This window comes from Candoia aspera, chromosome 15 (assembly GCF_035149785.1).
Source record: "Candoia aspera isolate rCanAsp1 chromosome 15, rCanAsp1.hap2, whole genome shotgun sequence".
Classification (NCBI taxonomy): Eukaryota; Metazoa; Chordata; class Lepidosauria; order Squamata; family Boidae; genus Candoia; species Candoia aspera.
In genome coordinates, this window is record NC_086167.1 from 4,698,120 (window position 1) to 4,716,795 (window position 18,676).

General features: G+C 44.2%; 1 protein-coding gene across 1 annotated transcript in view; it reads right to left on the reverse strand.

Moving 5' to 3' along the window:
• MTFP1 (mitochondrial fission process 1) overlaps nt 1-18,676 on the reverse strand; it is a 246,205-nt gene that overhangs the window by 189,566 nt on the left and 37,963 nt on the right. The window lies entirely within an intron of this gene.

Here is an 18,676-nt window from a genome sequence, read left to right on the forward strand (position 1 = left end):
ACTACAGTAAAGAGAGAGAACATACATTGGCAGAGCAGTACATTTCTTCATGTACTTTGAGCACATCTTCACCAAAAGCTTAAGCAAACAATTGTCATTCCCTCCTCCCTTGCAACTTTGAGCATTGTAGTTTTCTGTTGAAGTTTTGGAACTTCTAACAGGACCTTCCACCAAATCCCAGTTCTCAGGATGCTTTGCGGAAAGGGAAGCCCAGCACTTAAATTGGTATCGCTGTTGCAATTTTATAGTGCAGGTGTGCCCGTGTGAAATATTACAATGAGTACATGAGCTGTGACTGTGTATTTCTGTATGTGTGCACACTTAAGTTAAGCTCCCACATTGAACTAGAATAGTATTTTGTTCACCTGCCTTGCGATGTTTATCCTGAGCTTGAATCAATGCTGAGCATTTTGTTGCCTGCATGAATGGGGGATGAGCATATTCTTCTCGGTGTTCCCCAAATCGGTCTCTGTTTAAAATTGCACAAAACAATTGCACAGAACAATATGAGAGGCAAAGAAAAGATGGGATTTGCACAAATTCACACTTCATTCCAGTCAGTGAATGTCAAGGTCAATGTAGGTCACTTTCTTGTAATTCCAGGCAAACTGAGGCAGTAGAGCACGGCCAGGAGACCTGCTATTCAGTAGGAAGGAAAAGATTGGCCAGGCAATCAATTTTTCACAGACCTATCTTTTAATCGCATTCGGTGCTTACAAATAGTTGATTTGGAGTGTTTTTATAGATTTATGGATTACAGATACCATTATACCATTATGGCAGAGGCTGGATGTATCTGCATTGACCACTCTCAGAAACCACCTGCCTGCATGGTTTCATCTGCTTATGTGGCCTTTCCTTTGCTCAGAAAGGCACATTTATTTTTTGCTAAGTAGTTAGTAATAAGTGGGTTTCTTTATGTATTATTTTAAATATTTGAGTTATTAGCAAATGGACTGAAAACCAAACAAAAACATTGCCTGGTGAGGCACCCAGGAATTCACATGTCGCTTACTAAAATCCAGTAAATACAAACTATTCTAAAGCAAAACAAAACCAAAACTCTTAATGTTGATCATTTCTGTTCCTTGTGGGAACAGGATGTAGTGGTGAACATGGAGTTACAAATGCTGTTAAAAGGTAACCAGAAAGAACACTTCAGGTTAGCTTTCTGAGCTACAGTGTGCTTGGGGTGGGTGCATTTGTATGTATGATCACTCAACTGAGCGCTGAACCTTCTTTTGTATGTCCATGTGCAACCAAAACCGGTCCTAGTTTCTTCCTCCAAACATGGCTTGTTCTTCTGTCTACCCAGAGCTAATGTCCTCACTGGTTCAAGGATCTCACAGTTTTTTTCTTCTCAGAGGAGATGTTAATCCCAAACAATGGGATCCAGTGAAAACTAGTGTACTTACAAGGAGGGCTCAAGTCATTAAGGACATGGCAGGAAGAAAGAAGACGTTCATTTTCTGCTTCTCGCAGCAAAGAACAGGGTGATTATGATCCATGAAGATATTACTCCACATTGGTAGTGCTGAAGGATCCAGCTGAACGCAGGAAGTGAATGTCAGTCATGGGAAATCACTTGGTGAATCCCTTTTACCATGGAAAGGGGACCAAAGCAGAAAGTGAAAAAGCAGAGGGTGGCCTGAGGCAAGGAAATGGAAAACCTGATTCTCCCAGAATCTAAGAACAGGGAGGGACATTCGTATGCCAGGTTCAGCGGCCAGTTGCCAAGCACCATGACTCCATGCAGAAGCCAACATTTTCCACGCTGTTCCTTGCTCCGATTGATGTAGTCCTAGCCATCTAGCCTGAGAGACGAGGGCGGTGGGAAAGGGCTCAGATCCAGCAAGCACCACCATTTTAGCTGCCAACCAGACCTGGGCAGAGTGGGGCCACTCTGCTAGCTTTCCAAAAGGAAAAGCTTCACCTCTCTGCCTTCAGGCAAATCTTTATACCCTTCCCCAATCTTGTGTCTTCTGAACACCTCCAAATACCCTTCCCACCTGGAGAAGCAAGCCCTCTTCTCAAGCAGAGCAAGAGCAGCTGTGCCCCTTTTCCCGGGGAGAGCCACCCCTTGACATTCCCTCTCATCATTCTTCCTTCCTTGCATTTTGGGGAGAGTGTGCAAATCCTCACTTCCCACTTGGCAGGGATGAAAGGAAGAGTGAGATTGTTCGGGTATCGAAACTCAGCGAGAACAAGTGACCCGGGTTTGCTCCAAGCAAGTACACAGGCCCAAAAGAACCAAGGAGGGACTCAATAAGTTTATCATTTGCCCTTTCCATAGAAGATGGAGATGTCCAGGTTCAGACCAAATCCCTCCAAGGCTGAGGCTTCGATGCACAGTTCCAGAAAAAGGAAACAAGAGAAGGTGAGTTCACGCAGGAGTACGTAGACCAAATACGATTAGGCTGTCCTGGAGAGCTGTGCCTTTCCCTCCACACTCTGCAACCGTTGTGATTGGCTGCGGTAATTTTAAAGGAAACGCTTCTGCCCACCTGCCACATCTGTGCATATTTAGCATTCTTCATTATAAAAGTAGATAAAATAGCTGTAATTTTGTAAAACAACTATAATGTATAGAAGACTGTTTTAATACAATGATCTGTTCACTGTTCCCAGTCTTGTTTCTGTTTTTTCAAACCTGTTGGAGGTGGCGGTAGGAGGAGGAAGGGGAGGAGAGCGAGCCCAGGAGAGGACTGGGGAAGGAGGAGATCTGCTCTTCTGCTCTACGTCAGCATTAAAAAGGCTGGGTGGGCTGGTGCTTCCAAATCATCTGTCCCCAGCCAGCATTCCAAAATGTTCCCGTAGTTCAAGCCTGAGGAGGACAGTAGCAGAAGGAATCTGTAGTCCTGCCCAGTAATTGAGTTCATATGTCAAGCTAAGCCATATTGTTCAAACCACAATGGCTGTCGGTTCTCACCGTACGCTAAGTCAGAATCAAATGGACCACATCGTGTCTTGTGTAAACAAAGTTGGCTATAGGATCAATTCACACACTGTGCTAAGCTACCAAGCGGTTTGCTCAGCCCTGATTGAAGGTTTGTTGTTGTTTATTCGTTCAGTCACTTCCGACTCTTCGTGACTTCATGGACCAGCCCACGCCAGAGCTTCCTGTCGGTCGTCAACACCCCCAGCTCCCCCAGGGACGAGTCCGTCACCTCTAGAATACCATCCATCCACCTTGCCCTTGGTCGGCCCCTCTTCCTTTTGCCCTCCACTGTCCCCAGCATCAGCATCTTCTCCAGGGTGTCCTGTCTTCTCATTATGTGGCCATAGTATTTCAGTTTTGCCTTGAATATCAGTCCCTCAAGTGAGCAGTCTGGCTTTATTTCCTGGAGGATGGACTGGTTTGATCTTCTTGCAGTCCAAGGCACTCTCAGATTGAAGGTAGTGGCGTATGTTTGCACAACATGCTTAATCCATGGCTCAGCAAACATGATTGATTGATGGTTTGTTTATTTATTGTTGCATGTATATCCTGACGCAATCTGGTGACTCTTGGCAGTTCACATGATATAAGGGAAAACATTAAAACATCCATTGCACATTTAAAATTACCATTAAATAACTGCATCAGAAATCCCTTACACCATAACCAAACTAAAATCAACACAGATAAAAGAATATAAAAGATGGCACGGTGTGTAAACATGACTGGAACACTCCAAAATAGCTCTGTTTTTAACATCCTTCTGAAAACTGCTGAGGGGGCCAGTCTAACCTCTGCCAGGAGCACCTTCTAGCTTCAGCCCCCCTTGCTTCCCTGAAGTGCAGGACTACAAGGAGTTTCCCCTGAGAAGATCTCGTAGGTCCAGCTGATTCGGGTTGGAGGAGGTCGTCTTGCAGGTAGCCAGGTGCCAAGCCATAAAGGGCTTTATAGATTGAAACCAGCACTTCAAATTATAAACTGAGCAGTAGCCAATGCAGGGCCTGCAGAATTTGCTATTACCTGCTCCCAGAGTTGAGTGTCAATTAACACGTCGGCTGCTGCATTCTCGCCCAGCTGTAATTTCCAAGTTGTCTTCAAAGTCAACCCCGCATAAAGTGCCTTACGTTAATCTAAGCAGGGTGGGCGGGTGGGTTGTGTGCTAGGGCCACAACTGATGCACTACTGAAGCTGGGTAAAGAGCCCTCACCACATCTTCCACCTCTACTCGAGTACGAGCTGTGAGTCCGGAAGGACCTGCACGTTGTGAACCTGCTCCTTCACAGGTTGTATTTGCCCATCCAGAGATAACGCTGTTGCTGACAGAGAATCTCAGAGAATAAACAGCAACTGCATCTTCCTTGGGTTCAGCTTCAGTCTGTTCTCTCCCATCCGGACCCTTACAGCCTCCAAACATCAAGCTAGAACATTGACACTATCCTCCCGTAGCCCGGGGTGGCAGTGCATAATTGGGTATCATCAGCATACGGATAACATCACAGCCCACACTGACTCTCCCAGCAGTTTCATACAGATGTTGGAAAGCAAGGAAGAGAAGACCCATCTCTGTGGGCCCCATAAGTCAGGGGCCATTGAGCTGACATCTCCTTCCCCATGACAGCAAACTGAAGCTGCCCACTGGGAAAGGAACAGAACCACTATAAGGCAGTGCCTCCACTCCTCAATCCCTGTAGGTTTCTAGTAAGATATCATGCTTGATGGCACCAAAAGCCACTGAAAGGACTACAAGGACCAGCACCATCCTCATCCCGGTCCACGTGTAAGTCATCCAGCAAAGTGACCATTGTCATCCCAGTTCCATACCCTGGACTGAACCCTGACTGAAGATGGTCCAAGGTGCTGTATAGTTGGTCTGCCATTACTGTCCAACAAATTTCCCCCAAAAGGGAAGATTGGAGATTGGCTGATAGCTACCTAAAATCACCAAATCCATAGGTTTTCAGGAGCAGGTGAACCACAGCCTCTTTCAAGACTGCTGGTAGCTCCCCCGACACCCCACTAAGATGTGTTGACTGACTTCCAGATCCTGGTGGCTACCTCTCCCCAGGGCCACAACTGGGGGGGGGGGGCAAGTGGGCCATGTGCCCCAGGCACCGTGCTGGGGGGGCGCCAAAATGGGGCAGAATCCATGTTTGCCCTGGGTGACACAGACCCTAGTTGCAGCCCTGGGTGGGAGATCTCTCTTCTGGCTCCTATTTATTTATTTATTTATTTATTTATTTATTTATTTATGTTTATTTGTTTGTTTATTTAATTTTGCCACCACCCATCTCCCTGCAAAGGAGGGACTCTGGGTGGTTTACAAAAACAATAAAAACATTAAATATCCTAAACATCCAATACAATATAACAACATAATATAAGACATAAATATAATATAAAATCCAAAGGGCCATTTTAGGGCACCAGCCATTGCCAAGCGTGATTACCTTAAAAGGGAATTAGTCACCCTACACGGGACCATTGGGTGGCAGCTTGCTGATGCAATAAGGGAGAAGTGAGCATGCTTTACCTGCCTTAGTGCCACGGTGAGATGCACTCATGCTCAGTTGGATTCATTTTTTGTCTTTCCCCACCAGTGAGTTCTCCAGGCATTGTTCCTGGTGATTCTGATCATTGACTGAATAAATATTATTGTACTATTGTTCCTGGTGATTTATTTCCCAGAGGGCCTCAGTGAACCCAGGCTCCATAAGAATCAGCCCCCAGAAAGAGTTATCCCAGGGTGCTATCATGTTCAGCGTCCTACTTGCTTTCCATTACCAGTGGCTTATCAAGTATTGAACCAAGTTACCTGCCATACCTGGGGAACTCCCAAGCACACTCTGGAAATCATTTGCAACCATTAGGCACCTCTGGTGGACTATTCAAAAAGACCTTTCACCCCAGAGAGGTCATGGGTTGTTATCTATCACATCTGCATCAAAGCATGATCTGACTATAGCAGTGGAGTGAAGGAAATCCCCTTCATTTCCAGATCAAGTAACATCTGCTCTAAAAAAAACAAGATCTAAAATATGCTCACCTACATATGTTAGGCCTGATGTTACTTGAAACCCATGGTTGCCATGGTGGCTATGAACTCCTGTGTTGTACCAGAGCCACCCCAAGGTTGAAGTTCTCCAACATCAAAAGGCTTCCCCACCACCAGCCTGGAGACCAGTGTCAGCAGCCCAGGAAGAGATCCTTCCAGGCAGCAAGGTGGCCAGTACATCAGCAGGATTTCCAACATCTCTATATTGTAACATGCAGGTACACCCCAGTATCTCAGGAGCAGAGTCCCTGATCACAAGTAAGATGTCCCTCACAATCAAAGCCACCTCCCTCCCCAGCCTTGGTGTCGAGCTTGCTGAAGGACCTGAAACCCAGCTAGACAGATTTCAGGCAAGCTCACATGGTCACCTTCACTCAGCCAGGTTTCAGTAATAGAGGCTACCACCACCACTAGGTTGTGGACAAAGGTGTTCATATTACAGACAGATCTGAAATTGACCATTAGCTCCTTTAGGCCAAGGTCTCCAGCAGTCCAACCATGTGGGCCTCAGAATGGAGCTATCAGGTTGGAAGCTGAGATTGCCACCAAATTGGAGGCCGCTCTTTCTCTGTAACCTCCCACCCATTGTTCCCCCCCAATAACTATCTCAGCCTCCTATCCTCTCTTGCTGGGATTGATTCCCTTCCCTGTGCCACCAAAAGGGAACCTCTATATTCCAATGAGTCCAATCACCCAGGCCCACTCAGCTGATCCTTCCTGACAAGCAACACTACACAGGTTTGCTCAAATACATGTTCACTTATCCTTCCTATGTTGGTACAATGCTGGAAGGTAGAATGCTCTACCTCAGATGCCCTTCCACTAATGTCTGGATGGTTGAGCTTCAATCCTGGTAAACCTTTCACCATAAACAGGCCCTCCTTGACCTAATTTTTAATAATTGACCCATCTCTCACCTAACCAATGCCTAACAATTCTGAGGCAGGAAAACCTAAAACCAAAACACACACATGCACACACACAGGGATATTATTGAAGTACCTTATTGATCTTTCACACCAGATATTTGGACTCAGCTGGCCTGAAGCTTCTAAACTGGACAGGTTGGCATGGCAGTTTCCACCCCTGCCCTCCTTATCCTTTGTCTGTAGTAATGGGGCCCATTCTGCTGCCCAAGCCATTGCCTGAGGCAGGGTGTCCACAGGGTATGGTCAAAAAAGTCAAGATGGCTGCCATGATGGTGTGATCAAAGCTCCACCTGTTTTTTATGTCCAGCCCACATTTCAGATCAAATTTACCAGTCCTTTAGTCCAAACCTGCTCAGAACTCCCAGCAAACGTCCACAGCACATACTAAAACGATGACCAAACCACATCTATGGCCAGGCATCCTAACTAAGGGGAGTGTTCCTTCCTTAGTATCATCTCGAAAAACAAATTACAAAACTAACCCATTGGGCTGGGTTTTCACAAGACTTTGATCCATAAACAAATGAACTGTATTTAGGGAACTGTGGAGATAACCTTGGAGGAGCCATTCAGAAGCTGCTAAGACAACACAGGCGGAAAAGGATGTGTTGAGCCCAGGAGGTAGGAAAGAGACTCAGACTGGTTCCCCTTGATTTCTGGAGCAGTGTTTCTCAACCTCAACAACTTTAAGCCATGTGGACTTTAAGTCCCAAATTTCCCAGCCAGCGTGCAAGGTTCTATTACTATAGTCTATCTCAATAAAGTATAGTTCTGGTCTTCCTGTGGAATCAGTTTCTTGAGCTAGTCTACCTCATAGAGCTGACTGGCTCAGTGTCATGTGTAAGCAAGACCAATCTGGCTTGCTTGACAAACCATGATTAAAACTAACCCAGCTGTTATAGGCCTTCTGTTAATAGTTATGAGCTCAACACAGCCCAAGACCTTGGCCACAGATGTCTCAGGCTATGCACTCTTCAAAAATGATTCCAAAGAAGTCTTGTTAAATTTGGCCCAACTCTTAAAGCATCATGTGCCCCCTCTTTGTGAAAATCTGAATACTGTCTGGCTGCTTTAATGAAGAGCAGAAAGGTGGTCACCTGAGGTCAGAAGGCATGATCTGAATCCTTCCTGAAGCCCTAGTAGAAATAATCAACAGGGTCCAAGCATCTTGCTGGGCCATAATCTGGCTTGCTTGCAAACCTGATGTGTTGCTGCAGGGTCAGACAGTTGTGGCTTCTTCGGTAAACCAATGCTAAATAAACCCTGACTTAGCATGAGGTAGTAACCCACCTGCACATACATTTGCTTCTTTATCTTTCATAAAAGCATTTAGCAATGAATTGCTAATGGTAGAACATTAAATGGTTGTGCAAGGACGAACCACAGCGGCTGACTAGTTGAAAAATACCCAGTCTTCCCAATTCTAGTGTCAGCACTGTAAGTGTTCACTGATCTAGCTCATATATCACTCTGAACCATGATTTGTTGAACCATAATTGCCTGGGTTCAAATATCACACTAAGCTATAGCACATGATTAGCAAACCAGTGTCTGGATTCGCATATGCATGTACGTACCCTATCCACACAAGACACTTCCCCAAGGATAACTGTAGTATATGCAATTTACCTGTGGTTCACATGTCACACAGTTTGAACTCAGACAACAAACCAGCTTACAATGTGGCTAGCTAGTCTATGGTTTAGAGTGTTGTAGAAACCCAGCAACAGAGGCCGTGATTTTCTGAATTTACCCAACTGCCTGACTTTTTACAACACACCTGGGCACAAACTAACAAAATGGGCTAAGTTCAGGCAACACCAACAGCCACAGAGACTACCTAACCACCTTTGCATGCTGGAAGAACCTGGCCCACATGGGTTGGTTTATGGCTTGATGGGTCCTGGAAACAAAAAAAAACAGGTTCCTGTTGCCCTTTTTTGATCAGCCTCTTTACTGGTGCCCCTGGATAAAAGCGAGTGCTCTGCCTTCAGTTTGGGCCCTTCCCAAAGGAAGTGGGATGATCAGGATGGGTCTCCAGCACCTGTGCCTCTGGGTGGGACTTCTCTGAGAAGGAGATAAAGGGATGCTCAGGGACAAAGCAGCAATTTGTTCTTCTGTGTTGCAAGTGGTGGACCGCCAGGATGGGGCTGGGTAGGAGCGGTTTCATGGTCTTGGTTTGGATGCTGCTGGGAGCTGCTACAGCTCAAAGGGGTAACCATGCATGTTTTTCTCTAGGTCAAAGCTGAGTCAGAAGGAAGTGGTTATGGATGAACCTCATTCTGGTCTCCTGGCAAGAACAAGGTTTCTTTTTAATTTAGAGAAAGATGTGGACAAATAAACACATTCTTGCTCCCTACTTCTTCTGATGGAGTTTATGGAGCTGTAGCAAAGAAAGGAGGAACTGAGCCAGGAATTGTCCTTGATGACCCATAAAATTTGCTTTTGGTACATTATGTGACCTTAGCTGGTATGGTTAGTTTATGGTTTAATGTGTCTTGAACAGCTAGAAAACTGGGTTAATTGAATAAACTGGTTCAGTTAATTATGAGCATGTGTGGCAAGTGATCAGAGATACTGGTTGGCTTTGTAATTTTGTACTAAGCCATAGTTTGTCAATGTACTAATTTGTAGTTAATTGAACTTTGGTTTATTTATTTATCTAATTTATCCCCACCCATTTCCTCCCGTCGGAGGCCTCTGGGCGGTTTACAACAAGTGATTAAAACCATCAGAATAATACAAATTGAATTAACCCAGGTGCCTAGCTTCATAATGCATGTAAGATAGTTTCCCTTGAGTCCAGCTTGAAACCTGATGACCAGGTGAACAACAAAATGTTTTTTAGGAGGCTTTATCTCCCATCCAAGTTGTAACCAGGCCTTATCCTGCTTACCTTCCAAGTTCAGGCAAGATTTGCCAGGTGCTATTACCTACTACTGTAAACAGAAAACTAACCACGTGTGCTGGGTTTGCACAACAAGCTGAGTTACAAACCAGCCTTTCATTTTTTGACTTGGGGGACTGTATAAATCCAGTCTTGGTGCATCACCATCTCATGAACTTATTAGAGACCTGAAAACCTATTGGTTTGCTTTGCATTACTTGTGGCTTGCTGCAATATCTATCCAGGACAAACAACAGCACACCCCACCTGGGCCTTTCTGAACTGAAGCAGCTTGTGAAATTGAAGGCCAGCACTGTGTATGGAATTATTCCTCCCACCCCGATCTTTACTCATTCCCCCTTACCAATAAAATAGGTGGGCTAGATGACCTTTAAGGCCTCTCCCAGGCTGGCTGGGTTCCACTTGCCTTGGCTTTGTGCTTTATTTCTGTCCTGTTTGTCTCAGAAGGAGCGCTGCACAGGTGACCTCTCTTTACTGCTCCGTGAGCTAGGCTTGCTTGATAAAAACCCTGCAGGCCTTACAGTTAGATTCAAACCCCTCTCACTCTCCTGCCTTTTCTATTTCATATCCCTAGATAACATTCTATTGCATTGTGGTAATGAGCTAACTGCTGCTGCTTCCTATCTTTTCTGTGGATGCTGGCTGGGGAAGAGACAGAAAATAAGGAATTCCTTTCCAGGGCGTTTCAAATGCTGCAAAAGACCAGCGAGTCCAAAATGGAAGGGTACTAACAATAGTCACAATGTAAAATGTGGAATTTTTTTAATGGTACCGATACACAAAGCACATAGCAAAATGTGGCTAAGCTGCTCAAAGATGTTAATCTTTTGGTCTTCCCTTGAAGAAAAACTCATTCAAACTTAGAGAAAATGTGCACAAGGAAGGTGTGCAACTTGTCCTTCTGGCACTGGGTGATGGTTCTCCTATGTGCTGGGTGGTATCTACAGTTCCCAATGAGTTACATACAAATGAAATGAGTATGTTGGTCCTTCACAAGCAGTGAATCCTGTGAAATTGGGCTAATAGTTCTACAGGTTTCAGACCAAAATGCCATCTGTAGTAAAAATAAGTTGGGCTGCTAACTTCATGGACGTGTCTGGGTAGTTTTCTCAGCAACAACGACCACAACACACAATTGGTTTGCCTTCTGCTGGGATGTCTTTTGGCTTCCAGGTCTGAATTACAGTTCTAGCATTTCCTGATGACCCATCCAGACCTGTGATCCATGAGGTCCTTTCTCACACATCTTGATCCTTGTCTATCCCACAGTTCCTGTAAACTCAATTATCTATGAATGCAACAAGACCAGCCTGCACCTGGCTATCAAAATGGACCCTTGGGGGACTGGTCTCAGGCTGGACCCAGAGTTGCTGCACCTGGGCAGCTGCCCTTCTTCACATGTGAGCCATGCCCTGGGCTTTTTCCATTTTCAGTATTCGTTCAAGGAGTGTCACTTTGCACGACTGGTAAGGTGCATTAAGATTTTTCCTTGATCTCTGGAGTGGGGATTTGGGGAAAGTTGGACTGAAGAACCGGGACTGATAGGTGGGCGTGGGGCATCTCAGTCTAAGGGCCTTTCCCCGCTTGTGCCTAATGATGGCACAAATATGCTTGGCACCCTGTTATGTTTTCTCCTATGTCCTCATGATGTTGATCTTTTCTAAATTAGGGAAAGATGCAGGCAACTAGAAAGGAATCTCAGCTTTCTTTCATTCCCACTGAGAGGTTTTAAGATGTCTTTAGCTGTACCAGCATTAAAGATGCGTTTCTCCCCTTTATTCCGACACTGTTCGTGGGCAGTTTCAGGGTATGCAGGGGTGGAAGAGCAGGCACCTGTGTGGCCTCCCTCCCTATTTCAAACCACCTCCCCAATGGCAGGAGGGCAGAGCGGCCAATAAAAGCCACAGCCTTGAAACAGCTGGGGAGAAGATGCAGGGAGATGAGATAAGATGGGTGCACTCTGAGCCCTCCAGCAGCCTCGGAGGAAAGCAATCAAAGGAAAGGAGAAGTTTTGTTTTCCTCCCAAGACTTTGGAGTCCAGAGGAAAAAGGAGGAAGAGGCAAAGCCCAGCAAACCAGTGAGAAGGGGCGAGTGCTGTACAAACTGCCCAGTACAAAAGTACTATACCAGCAGTAGTAACAGCAGGCTAGCAATATTAGTGGTAGAATAAGAATGGTTAGAATATATTTGTAATAGTGTAGGATCGAAGTAGTAAGATAGAGTATAGTGCAATAAGAATAGAATAACATTGTACATTATAGCTTCGTTAGTAGTATAGTTTCATTAGTAATAAGGTAGGATAATAGCTCTAGAAAAAGTCACATAGATGTTTAAAAGATTCACTTTTGTACTGTTTTATTTTAAACAAAAATATCTACATCTCCCCAACCTGTCAGGGGAGACAGAAAAACTCCAAGTGTTGTAGCGCTCAGTGCTTTTTGGGGGATCATTTTGAGCCTGAAACAATCAAAATTGGGGTATAAAAAAGAACCCATGACAACAGGTAGTCCTCGCTTAACAACCATTCATTTAGTGATGGTTTTGACTTACGACGGTGCTGGAAAAAGCCAACTTATGACCAATCCTCACACTTATGACTGTTACAGCATCCCCATAGTCACGTGATCATGATTTGGGTGCTTGCCAAGTGGTTTGCATTTATGACCATTGCAGTGTCTTGTGGTTATGTAATCAACGATTTTTGACCTTCCCAGCTAGCTTCTGGGAAGCAAAATCAATGGGAACCGTGTGATTTGCTTGATGACCACGTGGTTCACTTAATGCTGGTGGTAGTTTGCTTAACAACCGCTGCAAAAAAGTCATAAAATCAGATTCACTTCATGACTGCTTTGCTTAGCAACTGAAATTCCGGTCCCAATTGTGGTTAAGTGAGAACTACCTGAATCAAATTGGTTTTGTCTCACATTATCTTGGAAGGAACTCTGGAGATTGCCAGTCATGGGGACCAAGAAAACCAAGTTAGGATAGTGAGTGGCAATGCGGACAGCAAAAGTCATGTTTGTTCTCTTGTTCTGTGTTCATTCAACTCAGCAGCGGGGGAATGGTCTCGAGTGGGAGTTTGGGTTCACACAACTTGGGGCTTGTTAGATTCTTTTTCTCATGTAAGAAGTGGGGTTCAGCAAACTTGTGACTTGGATCGTAGAAAAATACAGAACAGCTTTTTAGAAGCTGTGGGAATGTTCAGGAGGTGATGGGGGTGACTTTCAAGCATTGTCTTCTTCAAACTGGTGTCCTCCAGATGTGTTTAGGACTGCAACATCGGTGTCCAGCACAGGCTACATTGGCATCACGTGTGTTATAACATCACTGCACAAATTGCATGAATTATCTAACCTATGTCAGTTGTCCAATGATATCATAGTACATGTGATGTCACTTGCCCCCTGCCCCCATCGCTAAATGTCCTTGGACTGCAGCTTGCCAAACTTGGAGCTTGCAGTTAGTTTCCAACACACCTGAAGGACATCTCAGGTGAGATCCGAAAAGCTGTTTCAGTGCCAAGGGACAGTCAGACCATGCTGTGGCTCTGGGAGGTATCTTAAGAGCACCAGTCAGTGCGCTGATCCTTTTTCACTGAAGTAATATACAAAAGTAACCAGAGTCTGGCCTGTGATATTTCTTGGACTCCACCTAAGCCTCAAACGCATTCGATTAAATTAAAGGGTGAGTGAAGGCAATCGGAACAGTGCTTGGAAATGCTTCCAGGCTGAGACGATTAAAAGCTCTTTATCATCGTTTCCAAGCATTTCCAAGAACTGGGAGTTAGGAGGAATAGCAGGGAACAGCCCTACCATTTTGCCTTCTGGGAAATGGGCATCTGGCCATGGGCCATGCCCACCATCTGGTAATTAGTTAAAGCCCTCCTCTACTGTGTGCAACTGCCTATCAGATCTCTCCAAAGGCTAGATGTGTCCGCCAGCCACCAAAGGAGTCCAACCTGCAGGAGCCTCACAGTAGGCACGGTTGGGACCAAGGAAAGGAAGTTCAGTGCATTCTTAGACTTCGCTAAGAATGCACTGGCCACCCCAGACAATTCAGCGGCCATGCAAGGTGTTCAATAGGAGCATTGGTTTAAGTGCTCAGGTGCTGGCCTATTACATATCCCAAGTAATGGGATTCAGACTTCCCAGTTTCTGACATATGAATGGCCCCTTCCAACTCTAGGACATAACAGTACGTGGATTGGCATCTCAGCCTTTGGATGATGTTTGGAGATGATGGGGTTTGTCGTATGATGTATTTGGAGGACTTCCAATTGGGGAAGGCAATTGTAGACTGTCTTGGCAATCCGCAGAGCAATCGGCTCAAAGGTGGATGGCTAGTTCATTGTAGAATGACTTGCAGGGATGCGGCCACCTTTTTGGGAATCCACTAGGATAGTGTTTCTCAGTCAGTTTTGCACACCCATTATTAGGATTTTTTGTTTTTGTTTTTGGCATTGGGGAAATATTGGCAAAGACTGCTTCAGCCCTCGTTAGCTTTCACTCTCAGTTTTACACTTATAGAAGCAACATCAGTAGAATTATTGCAAACTGTTACATCCTTACTGTAACTGATATATTGAATAAATGACAAAATAATAATGCCCGTGAGCACATAAATGTAAGTTCTGGAAAAAGTGGGGCCTGTTGTTTGGTCTTGGTGGGATCCATGTTCTTTGACAGGGCTTGAGATAGACAAGACTGAGAACCATTGAGGGTTCAGAGAATAACCATAAATATCCTGACATTCACATGAAATTCTGATTCTTGCAGACATCTGGAAAAATGGTTGAGTACTCAGCCCAGCTGGTGTACAGGCCAGTATCCAGCCATGGCAGACGGTACAACAGCCCTTTCACAGAGAGGATTAACTGTACAACCTACGAGTAAGTGCTGAGTTTGGAGGCTGAAAACAGTTGTAGCCAATGGATCATTGATGGATGCTGGGCAGCACAGCTGATCTGGAAGGCGTGATTCCCAATGTTCCTTTCCGAAACAGGCTGAACTGTAATGCAAATTGCTGCAGCTGTAGACGTTGAACAATTACATTCATACCTTTCTCCCTTAACAAATATTAATATAGGCAAGTTGTTTTTTTAATAAGAATTTTATTAAGTTTCAAACAGATAAAAGCTACAGAAAAACAAAAAACTACAAAGAAAAAAACTTGAAGTATGGAAACACAAGATAATTTTTTTTAAAAAAGTTACAAAAAGAGGTGACTTCCGACTTTTAACAGCAAGGATATACAACAATTCCATAATCAACCCCTTACTCTATATTAAACCACGATCACATTATTTCTATAAATCATACAATTGGCACATTATAAAAATCACTAAGTATAGTTGCTCTCTCCCCTTATATTAAAAGAAAAAAGAATATATATTTATAAACCTAATCAACTTCCCCCTGGAAAATAACATTTATTTCCTTCCTACTATTCTGTGCATTCCTACTATAATAAAGATCAAATTAAAAAAAAAATATCTACCATTATACTTGATAATACAGCAATTTTAATAATTTTATGTCAAACCCAAAACCAGACATCATTTTTTATACCTTAATAATCTTACTCCAAATCGTTAAAGATCATCCAAACCCTAAAAGCAATCCAGATAAGTATTCTTAAACCCTTATCCCACTTCAAAATAAACCAAAGCATTTACATATCCCCACAATACACAGAGAGCTTTTTTCTTAAAGAAATCAGACAGCGCAATTGCTCCCCTTAAAAACTCCAATTTCTCTTCAGGAAACCTCCCTTCTTTTCCAAGGCATTCCATCAGAAGATCAATTTCACTTATGGCTTGTAACTCAATTGCTCGCTTTAATTTCTTCAACTCAACTATCCAATCTTCCTCCAGCATCTCAGCAGAAGTTGAAGGGACATTCCTGATGCTGTTAAATTCCTCAATTTCATCCATGACATCCCCAACCAGATGAGACATTTTAAAGCTCATATTTTCCACAATATCCTGAATGCCTTGCGTAAGAACTTGGTAAGAATCAGAAAGAATCTGCTTGAAATCTCAATGGAAGTCAGAGAAAGTCTGCTTGAAATCCTCCATGTCTCACACAGTAGGTTATGGTGCCCCCTAGGAGCTTAACCAGTGAAAGTTGAAGATATGAAGGAATGCATTTACTTAAGCGAGAGTGAGATTGCAGACAATTCCCCAGGGAAAGTAGAAACAGAAGTTCAAAACAGCTGGTTCAACATGTAGGAAAATGCTAATTTCTTCAAATTTTGTACAAAAATAATAACAGGCAGTTATTTACACTCAATCTTCCTTAATATTTGGATGGAAAACAAGCCAAAACTTTAAAAGAATTTTTTAAAAATTAATCCCAAAAATAACGATAAGTACCAAGAGAGCCCACTTCTCCTTGCTGTAGAAAGCTTCTTATAGGATACATATACTTAAAAATATATACATTGGATGATTTAGAAATGGGGTGGCCGGTCTTAGTGTCCCTTTAAAGCTACAGCGCGGCTTGAAAAACAGTGACGTCCCAGCCTCCCAGCAGCTCTTACCAGTGGCGCGCAAACATTGTTTGTGATCCTCTGGCTGCAAGCCACCATCCTGGAGAACAAATGGGGTGATTCCAAGTGTTTTCCTGCCCTGGTAAAACGCTCCTGGGCTTAAGGAAAAACCTGCCTGAGCCCAAAAACAACTGCTGTGTTGTCGGTTCTGCCCGCGGAGTCTGCAAGCACAACTGTTCAGTCTGCCATGTCCCCACCAGAAGTCAATATAGGCAAGTTGTTGATCAAGAAAAAATAAACTGTAAAATGCAAAATGTTCTGCTAGACACTAAAAACAACAGAAGTGGTTTTCTTTTTAAATCGACCACAACTGGCTGGGTTCACAGAAAAGTAATGCCAAAATGTGGGCTTTTATCTAGTTTCCGATTTGTTTGTGATTTGTAAGATGTGGTTTAGGCTTAGTATGTTGTACAAGCCCAGCCCATCGTGATTTCTTCAACATGCCATAGTGTAGCACTGCCCAACCAGTTGTTCTTGTGTGTGTAGCATACATTGTGCTGCTAAGTCATAATGGAATTTGATTTTGGCATAGTTACAGCAGGTATAAATTCTAGAGGTGACACAGTTGGGAAAAGCTTGCCCAGTCTATATCAGGGTGGAGAATGTTTATTCATCTTATTTGTTTTATTACTTCATTTATATATTGCCCTATTCCATCCAGCTGCAAGTGGTTCACAGTAATAACACAGAATAAGAATATGCATAGAATAAAAGAGTCGAACCATCTCAGAACCAGTGCCATAAAAACAATCCAAATGCTACTGTAAAAAACCATGGATTAAAAAACAGTTCCACCACCCTCTCCATGCAGATGGGATGTTTAGTCAACCAATTTCAAAAGCCCTCTGGAGTAAAATGGCTCTCACGGTCTTTCTAAAATCCAGTAACATAGAGGCAGCCTGGACCTCTGGAAGAGACTCTTCCAAACGGCTGAAACCATCCCCTTCTGGGTTGAGTGCACAAGACAGGAAGATTCAGTTTGGAGAAGCTGAGGCTGATATCAGGGAGCAAGCCATGTATCTGTAGGGGAAAAACACAGCTGTGCTTGGAGACCTACAATAATACCCATGGGGAAACAAAGGCACAGCTTTGCCCTTTCAGTAGGTAACCTTTTAAGAGCAGATGACATACATTCTTGGCCCAGTTAAGTGGCCAAGCACTTGGCTGATCTTGCAAAAGCTAAGCAGAATTGGACCTGATTAGTACTTGGATGGGCAACTTCCAGGAATTCCTAGTGCACTGTGCTAGCTTGGGAAGGCAAAAACACAATCCAGAAGAAGGCAATGCCAAGTCCTTCTGTACTCTTGTCAGGAAAGCCCTTGAACACACCTACAGGATCAGTAGGGGATGAACTCAACTTGAGGGAGTCTTGCTTTTTATGCATGGGCACTCTGATAATATGACTGCCGAGACCCAGTCATAAAACAGTTGTTGCAGATGGCAGCCTGGCAGAGGTTCTCCCCACTGTCCTCCCTAGCCTTCCAAGGTGCTCTGGCTCACACCTGGCTTCCTGTTGCCTCTCTCCTGCAGAGATGGCTGGACTGCCAATGAGGCCCTAAGCTGCAGCCACCAACCATTCCTGTTGTTGAACAATATGAGGCCCAGAAGCATTCTTGCTCCTAATTACTATATTAGAGGCCACAGCCCTGTGACTGGGGCCCCACTCCTTTCTTATGTGTGACGAACTTTAAAAAGGTGGTGCTTTGGCCATGTGGCCCCAGCTGCCATCTTGACTTTTTTGACTCCTCCTGTGGAAAAAACTGGCTGGTGCTTTGCTTTGCAGCATGATCGCTTCCTTTTTTTTTTTTAAGAAAAGGGGAAAAAAAATGTGGAACAGATATTGGGGATGGCAAGGGAAGTATAAGCAGGTGCATCAGTTCCTGTGGGCCCTCAGATGAGTACAGAGGTGGCCATGAAGAAGGAATTCAATGACGGTTATGCAAGCATCAATGTAGCCTGGTATAATGGCATGTGGGAAAGACCTTGGGAGACTGGATGAAGAGATGCTGCCAAAGGAACCGTCAGTAAGAGTCAGGTTAGCCCACAGCTGCGTAATGGGTGGAGCAAGAGGCTCAGAAGGAACTTTCCCTAGTTTCTTGGGCTATAAAGGAGATGGGAGATTTGTACTTTCAGACTTGCAAGATTCTGTTAATGTAGCCTTACAATAAAGTAGAATTAGCTCATCTGGTCGTGTTTCCTGTCTGGTCTACCTGGGAAGGCTGACACCTGGATAGACAGATCGGGGTGAGGAAAAAACTCAAGATTGCCTTAATTCCCTCTTTTCGGGGGGGGGATGGGCG